This window comes from Alexandromys fortis, unplaced genomic scaffold (genome assembly GCF_014885135.2).
Source record: "Alexandromys fortis isolate MF-2015 unplaced genomic scaffold, M_Fortis_MF-2015_v1.1 scaffold_232, whole genome shotgun sequence".
NCBI lineage: Eukaryota > Metazoa > Chordata > Mammalia > Rodentia > Cricetidae > Alexandromys > Alexandromys fortis.
This window is the reverse complement of record NW_026068110.1, coordinates 602,298-617,627: the sequence shown is the minus strand read 5'-3', so window position 1 is coordinate 617,627 and position 15,330 is coordinate 602,298. Positions and strand designations below refer to the sequence as shown.

Sequence of the window (15,330 nt, the reverse complement as noted above, 5' to 3'; positions counted from 1 at the left end):
TCTGCTTTCGGGGGCGTGTCCATCCTAGGCCGGAGCTCCAGCCCCTCCCGTACTCAAGAGGGAGTTTATTGCGCACGCGTGGGGAGGAACCGCGGGGCACGCCGGGAGCAGGTGGGAAGCATTTCGGGTTTTTGGGCTGGGGCGGCATGGGGAGCATTGGGGGTGAGGGCGGTTGTGCAGAGGTCGCGTGGAATGGGGTGCTGCTGCAGGAAAGTAGAAATTAGTATGATTCTTTCTCTTTAAATATCAAGACGGTTGGGAAGAGGCCGGAATTTGCATCTCTGGTTTAGTAACTTCTCCGCCTGGAAAGTGGAATGTCGCGGCACCTTTAAGGGAATCTAGGAAACCTTTGGCGCTCTGCCCGTCAGTGACCCGTTGGATCAAGCCCATGCTCAAGCCTTTTCTTCTGAACGGTTGGGCACACTCTTTGACCTGTGCACATTGTCCGTAGTTTTCAGTCCTGCACCCCTAACACGATCCAGTGTCCTCTCAGTGCTTTCTGAAGGCGGGAGGCAGTGTGATGTCTTTTGCAGGGAAAGAGGTGCCCAACAAGCCCTTGTTAAGTGAATAACTTTTCTTCTCAAATGTTTTTTAAACACTTGGCCTGATGAGTTCAGGCTTCTAGACCTTGGGCACGCAGCAGAGGGCAGATAAATCTCTGCAACCTTGGAGCTTCTTACTATGGGTTAATAGTTGGCATAGTAAATTATAGACGTTTTAAAAAAAAGAGTTGAAAGTTTTAACTGGTGTGTGTTTGGGGCGGAGGGCGGTGGAGAGAAGATACAGTTTGAGCAAGCCTTGCAAGTGAGGGCAGGAACATTCTATCAGAGATCAGGGGTCAACAGCGGGTCCCCTTTGAGTTCTTAGTCTCATTAACAGCAATTTAAAACTGACTCAGAAGGAAGCTTGAAGGCAATTTCATTGAGGATTGAGATAAAAGACACCAGCTGAAAATGCTCACATCCCCTAGAAGGAAAGGAGATGGAGGAAAAGAGGCTTTTAACTAGGCTTGGAGGTTAGAGAAACAGTGGGGAAGTCCTCAGTAGGGCCCTGGGTTCAGAGCGCTTTCAATGCTGAGCACAGATGTCTCAGGGCAAAGGACTGCCCCAAGAGACACGCGGTTAGACCTAGAAGCAGAGATAGCTTATGAAGAAAAGGAAAAATGCAGGGAATGAGGGAATAAAAAGGGCCTAAGCTGGAGAACTAAGAAAGGTAGGCTGGTCTTTCTGGGGATGCAGGGATCATTCTGATGGAGATGGAAGCAATGGAGTGCACAGGTGTCTTATGGGAAACTTAGCTCAGTGGGAGGAGGGGGAGGCAGCACAGTGGGTGGGAGAATTTAGTAGGCCAAAAGGAGAAATTTCTGTCATTGGATACCGAGGAAGAGAGAGGTGATAGAAAACTCCCTAGAGGTAATCTCAAAAGGGAAATTGTCCCTCATCAATCTCCTAATGTGTGGCAAGGGACCTGGACCACAGATCGCCACCCTTTCTGCCCCCCCCCTCCCGTCACTACTGTAGTGTGTACAAAGGGAGGGCTCGGGCTGTTCAGTGCTGGATAGTGTCTGCCTAGAATATTTGAGGTTGTGTGTGGGATTCCCAGCCCTGCAGAGTAGAAAACTTAAGCCCAAGCAAGCTTTCAGGTGTCACCAACAGCATCAGCCAGGTTTTTGTGGAATGTTTGAGAAGGAGTTTTTTTTTTTTTTTTTTTTTTTTTGACAGGGGGTTTCTTGATAACTTTATAGAGTCTTTCCTGGAACCCGCTTTGTAAAGGGAGCGGGCCTCTAATTCACAGAGTGCTGGGATTAAAGGCATTCTCTACCACCACCTGGCTGAGATTTTTTTTAAAAGATGTATTTATGATGTATACAGTGTTCTGCCTGTGCACCAGAAGAGGGCACCAGATCTCATTATAGATGGTTGTGAGCCACCATGTGGTTGCTGGGAATTGAACTCAGGACCTCTGGAAGAGCAGCCTGTGCTCTTAGCCTCTGAGTCATCTTCTGGGAAGGAGAAACTAAATTGCAGGGAAGGCATCCAGGTTTGTCAGTTTGTGTAACAAAATTTTGGAATTAAATTTGGAGAAATTGCCTGTGTCTGATAAACAATGCGTGGTGATTTAGGGGACCCCACCCCATGAAGGCCCAGGTGAATAGCTATGGTAGACTTGTATTCCTTACTGTGACTTTTCTTGCCACCTTTGAAAGCTCAGTTGGCACCATGGAGCTTTGCTTGGGCTCAGATGCAGGCAGGAGATCAGTAGAAGTGCTCTTCCTTGTGACAGTCTGCAGTTCAAGACGATTAGTTGGTTGCTTGTTAGGGACATGATTCACTTTCTTAATTCCATGTCATGGTTCCAGAGGAGGGTACAACAACAGTTTCAAGTGGGTGGCAGACCTGCTGAAGGGCTGTGGGTGCTAAGCCATCTGGAGCCAGAGAAGGAAGGATGCTTCTCCTTGTTGTAGAGTCTCCCTAGGCTATGTTTCAGGGTAACCGAAGGCATGTTTTTCCGCATCTTTCTGACCCTTGCCTTGCTGCTCAGTGACTTTGTGTTGGGTCATCTAGGGACGTGCCACCAAAAGCTCCGCCCTTAGTGCTTCTGCCCCAGGGAATTGGGGTGGCATTTGGAGGCCATAGAAAAACTGACTGTAATTCCTCAGGTGCCTCCCAGTTGGTTTTGAGAAAGTGTCCTGTCTCTCCTTGTCCTGAAACTCACCAAGTAGGTTAGACTGGCTGGGCCAGTGAGCCCTAGGGGTCCTTCTGTTTGGTCTCCCCAGCACAGGGATTATATGTGGTAGGATTCTGCGGGTGAGTCCAAACCCTGGGGGTGAGAGGCCACGGAGGATGAGAGACAGATACACCATATGGACAGATTTTAAGTGGAGAGTTTTATTCAGATAAGGGGGGGGAAGGGGGAGAGAAAGGCAGAGAGATGCAGAGAGAGGAAGAGGAAGAAGAGGAGAGAAGTAGGCGGAGTCAGGGTACTGCCTGCCCTGCACACAGATGTGAAGCAGGGCATGACACACTCTGGAAGTTCTCATGGGCGCAGGGCCAGGTTCGTCTGGATGCTAACAGTAAGCACATGCCACCATGCCTACATGTTTTACATGGTTTGTGGAAACTGAACTCAAGGTTCCCATGCTTGTGTGGCAAGCACTTTCCTGACTGAGGCTTCTCAGCCGTTGGGATTTAATTTGTAAAATAAGCTTCAGGAGCTGGCGAGATGGCCCAGCTGGGAGAGCATTTGCCACGTAGTCCTGACAGCCTGGCTCCAGCCCTCAGAACCTGTATGAAGGCGGGGACAGAACCGAGTCCACCAAATTGTCCTCTGACTGCCACATATGTGCTGTGGCATACATGGACCTGCACTCATGCACACGATTCTTGCACACACTTACAATAATAAATACATTGAGGATATACTGCTTGATGTATTTGTGGTAAGTCATACGAATTTTTAAAAATGTATTTCTACAAGACTAGAAAAGGTCATTGCTTTTCATAATGCTGAGAAATCGTTGACTCCCGAGCAGCTTTCACGGTTTTTATTTCTATTTTTCTGCCATCTGCTCTCACCTGTACCGGAACTAAGGAGGGTGGAGTCACCACGCGCTGGCCACTGCCGCGTCTCGATGCTTGCTCTTCCTAGGAAGTCGACAAATACTTATTGACGGAGCACAGTGCCTTTCTCTGGTGACTGTGCTGCCTCTGGTTAGCCTCAATGGCACAGACTGCCATCCCAGGACTGGGGGCAGCTAACGCAGGAGCATCCATGAGAGTTGAGTGAGTCTGGGCTCCACATTTGTCTGAGAAAGCAAACAAAAAGGACTTGGGGCCATGGTTCAGTTGGTAAAGTGTCAACTTTGCAAACACAGCGACCTGAATTAAGACTTCAGCCCCGACTAATTGATAAAATGTATTTTCTGCACTGAGGAAGGAGATATAGGCAGATCCCAGGAGCTATCTAGGTGGCCATTCTAGCCTATTGGTGAGCTCTGGGTTCAGCGAGAGACCCTGTCTCAAAATAAAAGATGGACAGCAGTTGTGGAAGACACGCAATGTCAGCCTCTGCCCTCCCCCAGGAGCACGCATACATGCTCCCACACCCAAAGGGATGCATCACACAGACACACATAGATACCAGCAAAGACTAGCAACAGCAACAACAACAAAAAAATCAAGAAGTTCCCTTTAGTTAGCTGCCCACTTAGAAACAGCTGAATTCGGTAGAGCTGACGATGAGCCCATGGGCTGGAACAAAGCAGATGAACCGTGCCCCAGGCCTGTGCAGTGTTTTGGTGGCGTTCCCAGCTTTGGAAGCAGAGGGCTTAGGGAGAATGAGGAGCCTGTCACAGCCAACTTGTCAGCTGGTCAATAGCTGTTGTCAACGCTGCAGCTCATTCTTGTGGATGTGGATCTGAGGCGTCGTTCTGACTGTCCCAGGCTTCCCTTGCTCTCGGCTTAGTTAGCTTGACCAGGTTTGCGAGGTATGAAATTCCTGTTCTGAAGCAGGCCTTATAGCACAGCAGAAACTGCAGCTGGTTACCCTGTAACTGGCATGCCGCTGTGTGACCCATGGGCGTATTTTGCCAGGCAGGCCATTGTTGTAGCATGCAGGATCCAACACTGGATAAGACCACTGAGGTCTGTCTTTTCTCACGCAGCAATTTGCCTTGCACCTTCTGGCACTGCACAAACTAGCTGGCAGGGAGGGTTTCTCAGGCACCTTTGAGGTCAATTTCTTTGTTTCTGTATCCACACTTTTCCGTTACTGTTAGTTTAAACCAGATTGGCAAGGCACATGAACAGGTGAAAATTATTCCCTCCCAGTGAGTGTGAGGATTGGTTTAAGATTAAGTTTCTGGCTATAAGGGAAACCTCTAATTTCTAGAAGTAACCCAATCATTAAGAAAAGAGTTAAGAAGAAACTACTGTGGCAAGAGCTTTTGTGGAAGGCCAGGGCGATCCCACACGGCCAGTTAGCATGGTACTTGGTTTCCATTCTCTTGAATGTGACTCCTGGCCAGGCTCCAGCAGAGCTGGGTGGGGAGTAGAGTGTTTTTAAAGGGATTGGGACGTGCATCTTGGATAGGAGTGAGGAGAAGGGCCGGCCGAGGAAGAGCCCAGAGAGGGGTGGGCAGGTGAGCGTGGCATTCCCACAGCTGCAGAAAGAGACTTCCCAGCGGAGCTCTGGACAGTTCTCTCCTTTGCCTTTCCCCAGATGCGCACATTGAGAGTAACTACATGGAGGCGGGTGTGAGAGGAGAGTGTGTGTGGCACACGCTTGGTGTCGTCCTCTCCCATCCTCACCTTCTCTGTTTCCAGGCAGCATGATGGTGGTGTCCAGGGTGACAGCATTGATTCCCCAAGAGGGCGGTGGAAGACTATAGAGAGTGTCCTCCCTTCGCCGGGAGAAAGGCAAGGATCACATGTTCTAAGTCATCCTCGGCTACGTAGCCTGTCTTAGTGCCTTTGTGCATACACGCGTGTTTGTGTGTGCATGTGCACTTATGTGTGAAGGCCAGGGGACAACCTCAGATGGTATTCCTCAGGTACAATCTATCTTTTATTAATTTTATTATTTTCATTACTTTTGCACATTCCTAAAAGATTATTTATTTTTAACTGTATGTATATGTGTGTCTGTGTGAGCGTATGCCGTGTCTGTGCAGGTGTCCACGGGGGCCAGAAGAGGATACTGGTTCACCTTGCGGCTAGAGCTGTCTGATGTGGGTGCTGGGAATCAAACCCAGGTCTTCTGGAAGAGCAGCAAGTTCTCTTAACCACTGAGCCATCTCTCCAGCCCCACTTTTATTGTTTATAAGTGCGTGCGTGTGAGTGTGTGTGACAGTGTACGTGTTTAAAGGACGGCTTTCAGGGCTAGGTTTATCATCTCCGTGTGTGTGAGTGTGTGTGAGTGTGTACGTGTTTAAAGGACGGCTTTCAGGGCTAGGTTTATCTCCGTGTGTGTGTGAGTGTGTGTGAGTGTGTGTGAATGTGTACGTGTTTATCTCCCACCTTCTAAAGGCAGCGTCTCTCTTCTCATACTGCTCTGTGTTTCAGGCTAGCTAGGCCCCCAAGCTTCCGCCGCTGCCTCTTGTCTCTCACCGTGGGAGTGCGGGGATTATTTCATCTGGGCTCTGGGACTTTTTCCTGCTCACTCACCTCAATGGTCCCACCTTGTTTTTGTGACAAAATCTCTTCCTGGACTGGAGCTCCCTGTGTAGGCTAGGCTGCTGGCCAGTGAATGTCAGGGATCTGCTTGGCTCTGCCTCCCCAGTGCTGGATTATGCGTGTTTGCTACCATGCCCGGGGCATTTTTTAAACACAGGATCTGGGGATTTGGGTCTTTATTTAAGGTCCATCTGCTTGCAAGACTTCTCCAGCTGAGACGTTTCTCTAACCCCACCTTAGTGCCTTTCTTTGATGCCGCACTCTGACAGACGAAGGGGCTCGCTGACCTGTTATTAGTAGATGGAGGGAAAGTTCTGTTCTTGGTAACAGCTGAGGTGAGGCAGGGCATCTGGCTCTCCCAAGGACCTCTGCAGCCACCTTGCTGTCAGGGACAGGAATGCCTTGCTCTGCTTATGGCCTGTCTTCCATGGATGTTGAGATGGTCTAGGAGGCTGGCCTTCCTACAGTGGATGTGGGGACAATGCTGGCCCTCCAGTAGGTCTACCTTACACTGCCCTCTGTGGAGAGGAAGGAATGCATGTCTCCAGTGATGGGGTAAAGTTGGAGATTCCCCAAGTGGCCTCATTGCCGTGGGGAAGATAGAGCAGGATGCACTGTGGCCCAGCTCCCTACCTCCTCTGACAGGCCTGGTGCGGATGGGACTTTCAGCATCCCTCGGGTGCTGCTGGTCCAGGTAGAGGTAGGGTCACAGTCTCCTGTGGTCTCTACTGGAGCAGAGCCACATGGTTTCTTCATTGTTGACATTTCTGAGGTTGGCGAGTTGTTAAGCAATGAGTTTGAGACCCAAGAAGCCCCAGGAAACTAGTCCACACCACCTATGCCCCGGGTCTCTAGCTTGCCCGCCTCCCTCCTTCCATGTTTCAGAGTTTTAGCTCTGTTTTGTATATGAATCATCAGGAGTTGAAGTATACGGAAAAGCACATCACCCATCTTCATGTTGAACGGCACCACTTGAAGCTCATTATTAAGACTTATTTTTATGGGGCGGGGGCTGGAGAGATGGCTCAGTTGTTAAGAGCACTGGCTGTTCTTCCAAAGGTCCTGAGTTCAATTCCTAGCAACCATATGGTGGCTCACAACCATCTGTCATGAGATCTGGTATCCTCTTCTGGCATATAGGCATGCATACAGGCACAATAATGTGTACATAATATATAAATTTTAATCTTTAAATTTAATCTTTAAAAAATAGTATTTTTATTTATGTATGTCTGCATGTGTCTTTGCATGAGTGTGCATGTGCATGGGGACACCCATGGCCAGAAAAGGGGTCGGATGTCCTGGATCTGGGGTAACAGGCAGTTCTGAGCTGACCAGTGTGGGCACTGGTAACTGAACTCAGGTCCTCTGGAAAAGCAGCGCTCTTACCACCTAGTCGTCTCTGCAGCCCTCGGACCTTGTTTTCACCAGGCCTGGAGGGGCACACCTGTGGTCCCAGCACTGGGAGAGTGAAGCAGCAAGACTTCAAGTTTGAGGTTTGACTGGGCGACATAGCTAGACTCTGTCTCAAATAACCAGACACGACAGCCTCCTCCCAAAAAACAAAACAGTAAATAAAACTTAAAGTTATTTCTACAAAGTGCACATGTGTATCTCCTGCCAGTCTTCTGTTTCTTCTTAGATTATTATTTAAACATTTTAAAATGTATGTTAAGTGTGCCTGCACATTTGTCCATGCACATATGCATGCCTGGTGCCCATGGAGGGCAGAAGAGGGATTGGGATCTCCAGGAGCTGGAGCTACAGATGGTTGTGAGCTGCCATGTGGGTGCTGGGAACCGAACCATGTCCACTACAAGAGCAAAAGTGTTCTTACCACTGAGCCACCTCTCCAGCCCCTTCTTAGATTATTTTTGTCCTTTTAATTTAGTTTTTGTGTTTGTGCATGTGAGTGGGCATATGTGGAGGTCAGAGGTCAGCTTGCAAGAGTAGCTTCTCTCCTTCCACCTGGAGTTGAATTCGGGTCACAGACTCATCAGGCTTGGCTGCAAATGCTTTCACCTGCTGAGCCATCTTGCTGCCTCCCCAGCTCCCTCGTGTGAACCTTGAAAGCCCCGTGAAGACTCTTGAGTTTCCACTGTCGCCAGTGACACATTAGTGCAAACGTGACTCTTGGAAAGCTGGGTACAAGGTAGAACATCATCATATCTTAAGAATCCGGGCTGCGGGCTGCAGAGATGGTTCAGTGGGTAAAGAGCTTGCCTTGCAAGGGTGAAGACCTGAGTTCAAGTCTCCAGAGTCCATGATAAACTTGGATGTGGTAATGCTGTGTCTGTAATCCCAGTTCTAATGAAGGTGGGAAACAGCAAAATTGCTAGAAGCTCACAGGCCAATTAGTCTGACTCTGCAGTGGGGAAGCAGCAGGAACATGTCTCAGTCAGGGTAGAAGCAGAGGACAAAAGTTGTCTGTCCTCTGACCTTCAGGTATGTACCATAGCATGGCCTCCCCACCACACACAGGATTCTTAGAAAAGAAGAAAATTAAAAAGAACACAGGTGGTAGCCGCTTGCCGCTTCCTGGTTTGTCCACTAAACCTGAGGTCAGGTTCAACTTTAGAGCCTATTAAAGCGCACACTTTTGAGCATTCCAAAGAAATAGTCTTACAGAGCACCCTTCCTGGCACATGCGTTGCCCAATGACGGCTGGAATTTACCTCTTCTCAGTGCTCTCTCCGGCGCCCCGAGACGCTAGCTGTTCTTTCTAGCCTGTTAGATGAGTCCTTGGTATAGCATAGCATCTGCTCTGGGTGGAAGTCAGACATTGACGAATGATTCTAACTCCTCCATCCCTCTTTCCTCATCTGTAGAGTGGGGTGATTGCAGAGTGAGTGTCTGAAGCTTTGCTTGTGCTTGACCCTCTGGATAGCAGTTGTCACTGTCACAAAGGGTGCTTTCGTAGTACGGAAGCCGACAGACACATGGTAAAGGCAGAGGTCAAATCTTGTGCTCCTGTTTGTATGGTGTCAGAATTGAATCAAAAGAGGCAGCTCAGTGAGTAAAGGCAGTTGCTGCCAAGTCCAGCATCCTGAATTCTATCCCCATGACCCACAGGGTGGGGAGAGAACCAGAAGTGGACAGATGTCCTCTGGCCTCCACACACACACATACACACCAAGAACATTTGTGTGCATGTCTCAACCGGGAGCTAACCTTTTTGGCTAATTGGCTGACCATTAAGCCCCAGAGATTATCTTGTTTCTGCTCCCTACTCCCCAAATGCTGGGGTTGCCAGCATTTGCTACAATAGCCAGCTTTATTTATTTATTTTTTATATTATTTTATTTTATTTTTTTTGCATTTTTGAGACAGGGTTTCTCTGTAGCTTTGGAGCCTGTCTTGGAACTAGCTCTTGTAGACCAGGCTGGCCTCGAACTCACAGAGATCCCCCTGCCTCTGCCTCCTGAGTGCTGGGATTAAAGGCGTGCGCCACCACTGCCCGGCTATAGCCAGCTTTTGTGTGGTGCTGGGGTCGAACTGAGGTTCTCACACTTGTGCTTTGGCCATTTTCCTAGTGAGTCATCTCCCCAGCACAGGCCTCATTTCTTTAAAAAATGTTTTTGAACATTTATTTTAGTGTGTGTGTGTGTGTGTGTGTATGAGTACACGTGTCTGTGGGTGTGCCTGTGCCTATATATATATATGTGTGTGTGTGTATAAGTTAGAGGACAGACTCGGGTGTTGTTTCTTAGGCTATTTCTACTTTTTTGAGACATTGTCTCTCACCACCCTGGACCTTGCCTATAGACTGGCCAGCAAGCTCCAGCAGTCTGCCTGTTCCACCTCCTGAGCTCTGTGAGTATAAGGATACAGCATCACACCTGGCCTTTTCACATGGGTTCTGGAATCGAACTCATGTCCTCATGCTTGTAAGGACGGAGCCGTTGATTTAGTTTTGTGTCTTATTGCAGTGCTAAAATACTTTGGGAAAAACAACTGGTGGAGAAAAGGTTTGTTTTAGATCGCAGTTCCAGGTCACAGTGCATCACTGTGGGGAAGTCAAGGTGGCCGGAACTAGAAACAAAGTCGAGAACCAAGAAGAGCGAGCTAAGGCATGCATGCTAGTGTCCGGCTCACCTTCTGCACTCTGAGATACAGCATCCCTACCTAGGGAGTGGTGTCACCCACAGTGGAATGGTCTTCCCATTCCAGTGAACATAATCAAGATAATCCCCCAGACCAACCCAGTGTAGACAATCCTTCAATGAGACTGTCTTCCCAGGTGACTCTAGATTGTGAGGAGTTGACAGAGCTAACAGACAGCTGTCTCAGCCGTCCCACACCCCCTCTCAGACAGTCTGTTGTACCATAGGTGTTCTCAGACTCCCTGTATATTGACGTTCTGATCACTCTTCTTCCTTACATGTGTTTGTGGCATAGCTGTAGAACTCTAAGTTTAGGTGGAGAGTGATTGAGGAAGACACCCTAATAACCTTGTAGACACATAGACAGATGGACAGACAGACAGACACATGAGGAAGAGAGAGACAGAGAGACATAAGAGACACAGAAATAGTCTTTCCCTCCAGTCTGGAAAACTCTGCTGCCTTGGATCATTTCCGAAGTCTCACATGTCTCTAGCACAGAAAACAAGTGATTGTTTTGCACATTTGCCCAAGATGAAGGGAAGGTCGTGGCCAAGGCTGTAGGTGTGGAGCTGTAGGTGTTGATTCCAGCAGGTCATAGATTTGAGAGTGAGCAGCAATCTGTGCTTATTTCCTTGTTTGGTGTTGGTGATGACCCATCCTCAGCTGCCGAGGCACATGTGACAAGCGTCAGCAGCATGGGGACGGGGGAGCTGTTAGGTTCGCTCTGGGTTATTTTGATCCTCCCATGTCTTAAATACTGACAGCTGGAAGGTTTTATTTTTTTAAACTCATCTAAAAGTGATCCAAACTTTAAAAGCATTCTTTTATTTTAGATTTATTGTGTGTGGGTTTGTGCATGTGAGTGTCAACGTTGGATTCCTGGAAGCTAGAGTTGTAAGCTGTCCAGTGTGAGTGTCGGAATCAGAACTCAGTTCTCTGCAAGGGCAATGTGCTCTTACCTTGTAAGCCATCTGTGGTGATTTCAGTAAGAAGGGCCCCCATAGGCTTATGTATTTGAATGTTTAGTCACCATTTGATACTATTTGAGAAAATCACAGTGTGGCCTGGTTGGAGGAGGTGTGGCCTAGTGGAGGAAGTGTATCAAAAGCTCATGCCAGGCCCAATCAATCTCTTTCCCTCCCCCTCTTCCCTGTTCCTCACCTTCTCATTCTCCTTCCTCTTCCTCCTTCTCCTCACTCTCTCTTTTTCTTCCCCCTCCCCCTATTTCCCTCACCCATCTCCCTCCACCCTCCCTCTCCCTCCTCTCTCTCTTCCCCTCACCTTCCCTCCTTCTCTGTCTCTTGGCTTACAGATCAGGATGTAGCTCTTAGCTACTTCTCCAGCACCACACCTGCCTGCCGCCACGCCCCCTGCCGCCACGCCCCCCTGCCCCATGCTCTCTGCTGCCATGCCCCCCTCCCCCCATGCTCTCTGCTGCCACGCCCCCTGCCGCCACGCCCCCTGCTGCCACGCCCCCTGCCGCCACGCCCCCCGTGCCCCATGCTCTCTGCTGCCGTGCTCCCGCTGTCATGCCTTCTGCCATGATGACCATGGGCGGCCACACCTCTGGAGCTATAAGCCAGCCCCCAATTAAATGCTTTCCTTTATAAGAGTTTTCATGGTCACAATGTCTCTTCACAGCAATAGAATAGTGACTAAGACACCATCTTCTCAGCTACACTCATTCTTGAATTAATGTTAGAAGTGTTTTTCTTAAAAGTTTTGTCTGTAAAATATGATCACAGCAGTCTTTCTAGAATAATGGTGCCTTGGTTTGTAGTATGTAAGCAAACCAAAGGAAAGGCAGGAAGTTTTCAGATGGTCATTTGATTGTCACTTGGTCCTAGTTTTTAAGTCCTTAGTTTTATATTATCAATTATTATTATTGGCTTTAGATTCTGTTTTAATATGTGTGTGTGTGGAAGGGCACACGTACCGTAGTGTGTGTGAAGATCAGAGAACACCTTGGAGGAGTTAGCTCTCTACTTCTACTGTGTGGGGCTTAGGGATTAAACTCAAGTCCTCATGTTTGTGTGGAAGTCACTTTTCCATCTCTCCAGTCCAGTTTTCATATTTTCTACATGGTCATCTTGTGTTAGTTTTGTTACTCTTAGTTAATTTTTTTTTTGGTTTATTTATTCTCTGACAATTTAACACACATATTCAGTGTGTCTTGATGCTCCCTCATGGCCGACACATATCCCTCCCACCTTTTCACAGTTTAGAAAATGTTACAACTATTGTTTACATTCTACAGAAACAAGATATAATAATCTAAACAGAATACTAAGGTTAAAAAAAAACTCCAATGGAGTATCTGGAAAGAGTCGGAGGAGGGCAGACCATAGCAAAATATTATATATATAAATATATATTAAATATCTAATTACAAAGCCAGGCAGTGGTGGCCTACGCCTTTAATCCCAGCACTTGGGAGGCAGAGGCAGGCGGATCTCTGTGAGTTGGAGTGGTCTGGTCTACAGAGTGAGTTCCAGGACAGGAACCAAAGCTACACTCTTAGTTAATTTTTTGTCATGACCAAATTACCCAAGAAAACAAGTTCAAAGATGAAGGTTTATTGTGACTCACAGTTTCAGAGGACCTCACTCAGAGGGTGCAGCAGAGAGAGGGCTCAGTCCATTCATTCAGGGAGGGTAGAGGGCTCAGTCCATTCATACAGGGAGGGTAGAGGGCTCAATCCATTCATACAGGGAGAGAGGGCTCAGTCCATTCATACAGGGAGGGTAGAGGGCTCAGTCCATTCATACGGGGAGAGAGGGCTCAATTCATTCATACAGGGAGGGCAGAGGGCTCAGTCCATTCATACTGAGAGAGAGGGCTCAGTCCATTCATACGGGGAGGGTAGAGGGCTCAGTCCATTCATTCGGGGAGGGAGGGTACAGCAGAGAGAGGGCTCGGTCCGTTCATACAGGGAGGGTGCAGCAGAGAACTCAGTCCATCATGGCAAGGAGGATTTAGCTGAGTGGCTTATGTCCCATGGGACAGCAAGTGGAGGAAAGGGGACTTAGAAAGAGGCCAAGGCAAACAATCTCAACAAACAAGCTACCTACCAGTAATCTACTTCTTCCTGCCAGGCCTCACCTACTGCTTTTCCCTGCCTCCCACTGTGCATTGTCCCCTGAGTTCATCTAATCCTTTCCTCAGGTCAGAGTCCTGTGATGTAATGGCCTCTTCACATGTCTCCTAGACATGCTCAGGTGTGCCGCTATCCTCCTGGATGTTTCTTAATATACTAGCAGCTGACATTACCCATCTGGCAGCTGCGATGACTCAGCCTGAAGCCCTTGCTGTGCAAGCCCGACAACGTGAGCTCCATCCTTGAAACCCATCCCACGGTTTTCTTCTGATCCTGACTTGTGCAGTGTGGCACGACCCCCTACATGCATGCACTAATGATTAAAGAAAACAAGAAGCCATTGCAGAATTGCACCTATAAGGCAAATTCATTTTCAGAGAAAACAGCCAGTGAGATGCCTTATAGGGAAAAGTACTTGCCGCTAAGCCTGGTGACCTTAATTCCAACCCTGAGTCATTGTTAGGAGAGAATGGACTCGTGCAGGCCGTTCCCCAACCCCTACCCACCCCCAAAATAAATAAAATTTAAAAACTTAAAATAGTAAACTTTTATACTTATAATATTGATCTCTAAATATAGAGGAAGCTAAGCATTTATGGTAATATGGAAATGATTTGTTTGTTTGTAGCTAAACCATCCTTCTTGGGAAGCTGGACGTTCCCCTACGGTTACGACCTTTAAAGCAAATGGAAATTCCAAGTTTTGTAATTCTCAGTTTAATGGTGTAAATGTAACTCTAAAATGATTTAGGGTTTAAAATAATTCCATCCAAGTACCTGTTCAAATTCCAGTCATACCCAAAATCAGACGTATAGACAAAAGGAATAGAATAGAGGACCCAGAAGTAAACCCACATAGCTACAGCCACTTAATTCTGACAGAGGCGTTAGATACATGCTTTGGCTAAAGACGGCCTTGTCAACAAACTGGACAAGCTGAATCTCACAGGGAAGACAGTAAAACCAAACACGCAGCTCTCAACCTTGCACAGACCTCCATGTAAGACCTGAAACTTAGAGAATGCTAGAGGAAAACACTGAGATACGAGCAGGGGCTTGGGAGATGGTCGGTGAAGAGCATGTGCCCCTCTCACAGAGGACCGGAGTTCAGTTCCCGGCACCTATGTCTGGCAACTCATAAAGACCTATAACTCCAGTTCCAGGGATCTGATGCCTCTGACCTCCTCTACATTGCACTTCAAAAAAATATACAGGTGTAGGCATCTGATCGTCCTAAGAATTGTCAGGTAAGATGAAACAAATTTTTAGTACAGCAGAGGAAATGTCAAAGGCTACAGAATTGAAAGAAAAACCATTTTTACCAACATCAGACAGGAGACTGATATGTAGAATATTCAAATGACTAGAAAAAGTACCAGAAAAAGGAAATCACCTGGTTAATAAATGTCCTAAAAAGCTGAAAAGATAGTGCTCAAAAGAATAGACACATGTAACCAATACATATTTGAAAAGACTAGCCAACATCCTTAGCCATTGGGGAAAGTAGATTAAAGCCACACTAATACTCTGTCTCAGGGGCATGGAGATAGCTCAGCAGGTCAAGGCACTTGCTGCCAAGCCTGAAGACAAGGTAGAAAAACTGAGATTCCAACTCTCTTTAGTCACAGTGCTTACTAAGAAGATAGCTGGCAGAGCTGGGAGGGCGTGGGAAAAGAGCCATTACTACTCCCAGTGCCAGTGCAAACTGGTGCAGCCACCACGGCAATCAGTACGGAGGTTTCTCAACTAAACACAGGAATCATCCAACTATCGTAGTCTTGAATGCACACGGGAAAGACTCTAGGTCATGGTTCTCAAACTTCCTGATTCTGAGACCCTTTAATACAGCTCCTCATGTTGTGGTGACCTCCAACCATAATCTCTCTCTCTCTCTCGCTCCTCTCTCTCTCTCTCTCTCTCTCTCTCTCTCTCTCTCTCTCTCTCTCTCTCTCTCT

At 47.7% G+C, this 15,330-nt stretch overlaps 1 protein-coding gene across 6 annotated transcripts in view; it reads left to right on the top strand.

The window, feature by feature from the left end:
- CUNH2orf76 (chromosome unknown C2orf76 homolog) overlaps nucleotides 1–15,330 on the top strand; it is a 67,642-nt gene that overhangs the window by 2,791 nt on the left and 49,521 nt on the right. Inside the window, exon 1 of one of the 6 annotated variants that reach the window (XM_050124481.1) lies at nucleotides 7–111. The exons of 1 other annotated variant lie outside the window; for it this stretch is intronic. The gene's annotated coding sequence lies outside the window, so the exon portion shown is untranslated. Of the gene's footprint in view, nucleotides 1–6; nucleotides 112–5,324; nucleotides 5,552–15,330 lie in introns of those variants that run through there. 4 more of the 6 variants (XM_050124477.1, XM_050124476.1, XM_050124480.1 and 1 more) reach the window with 4 other exon arrangements.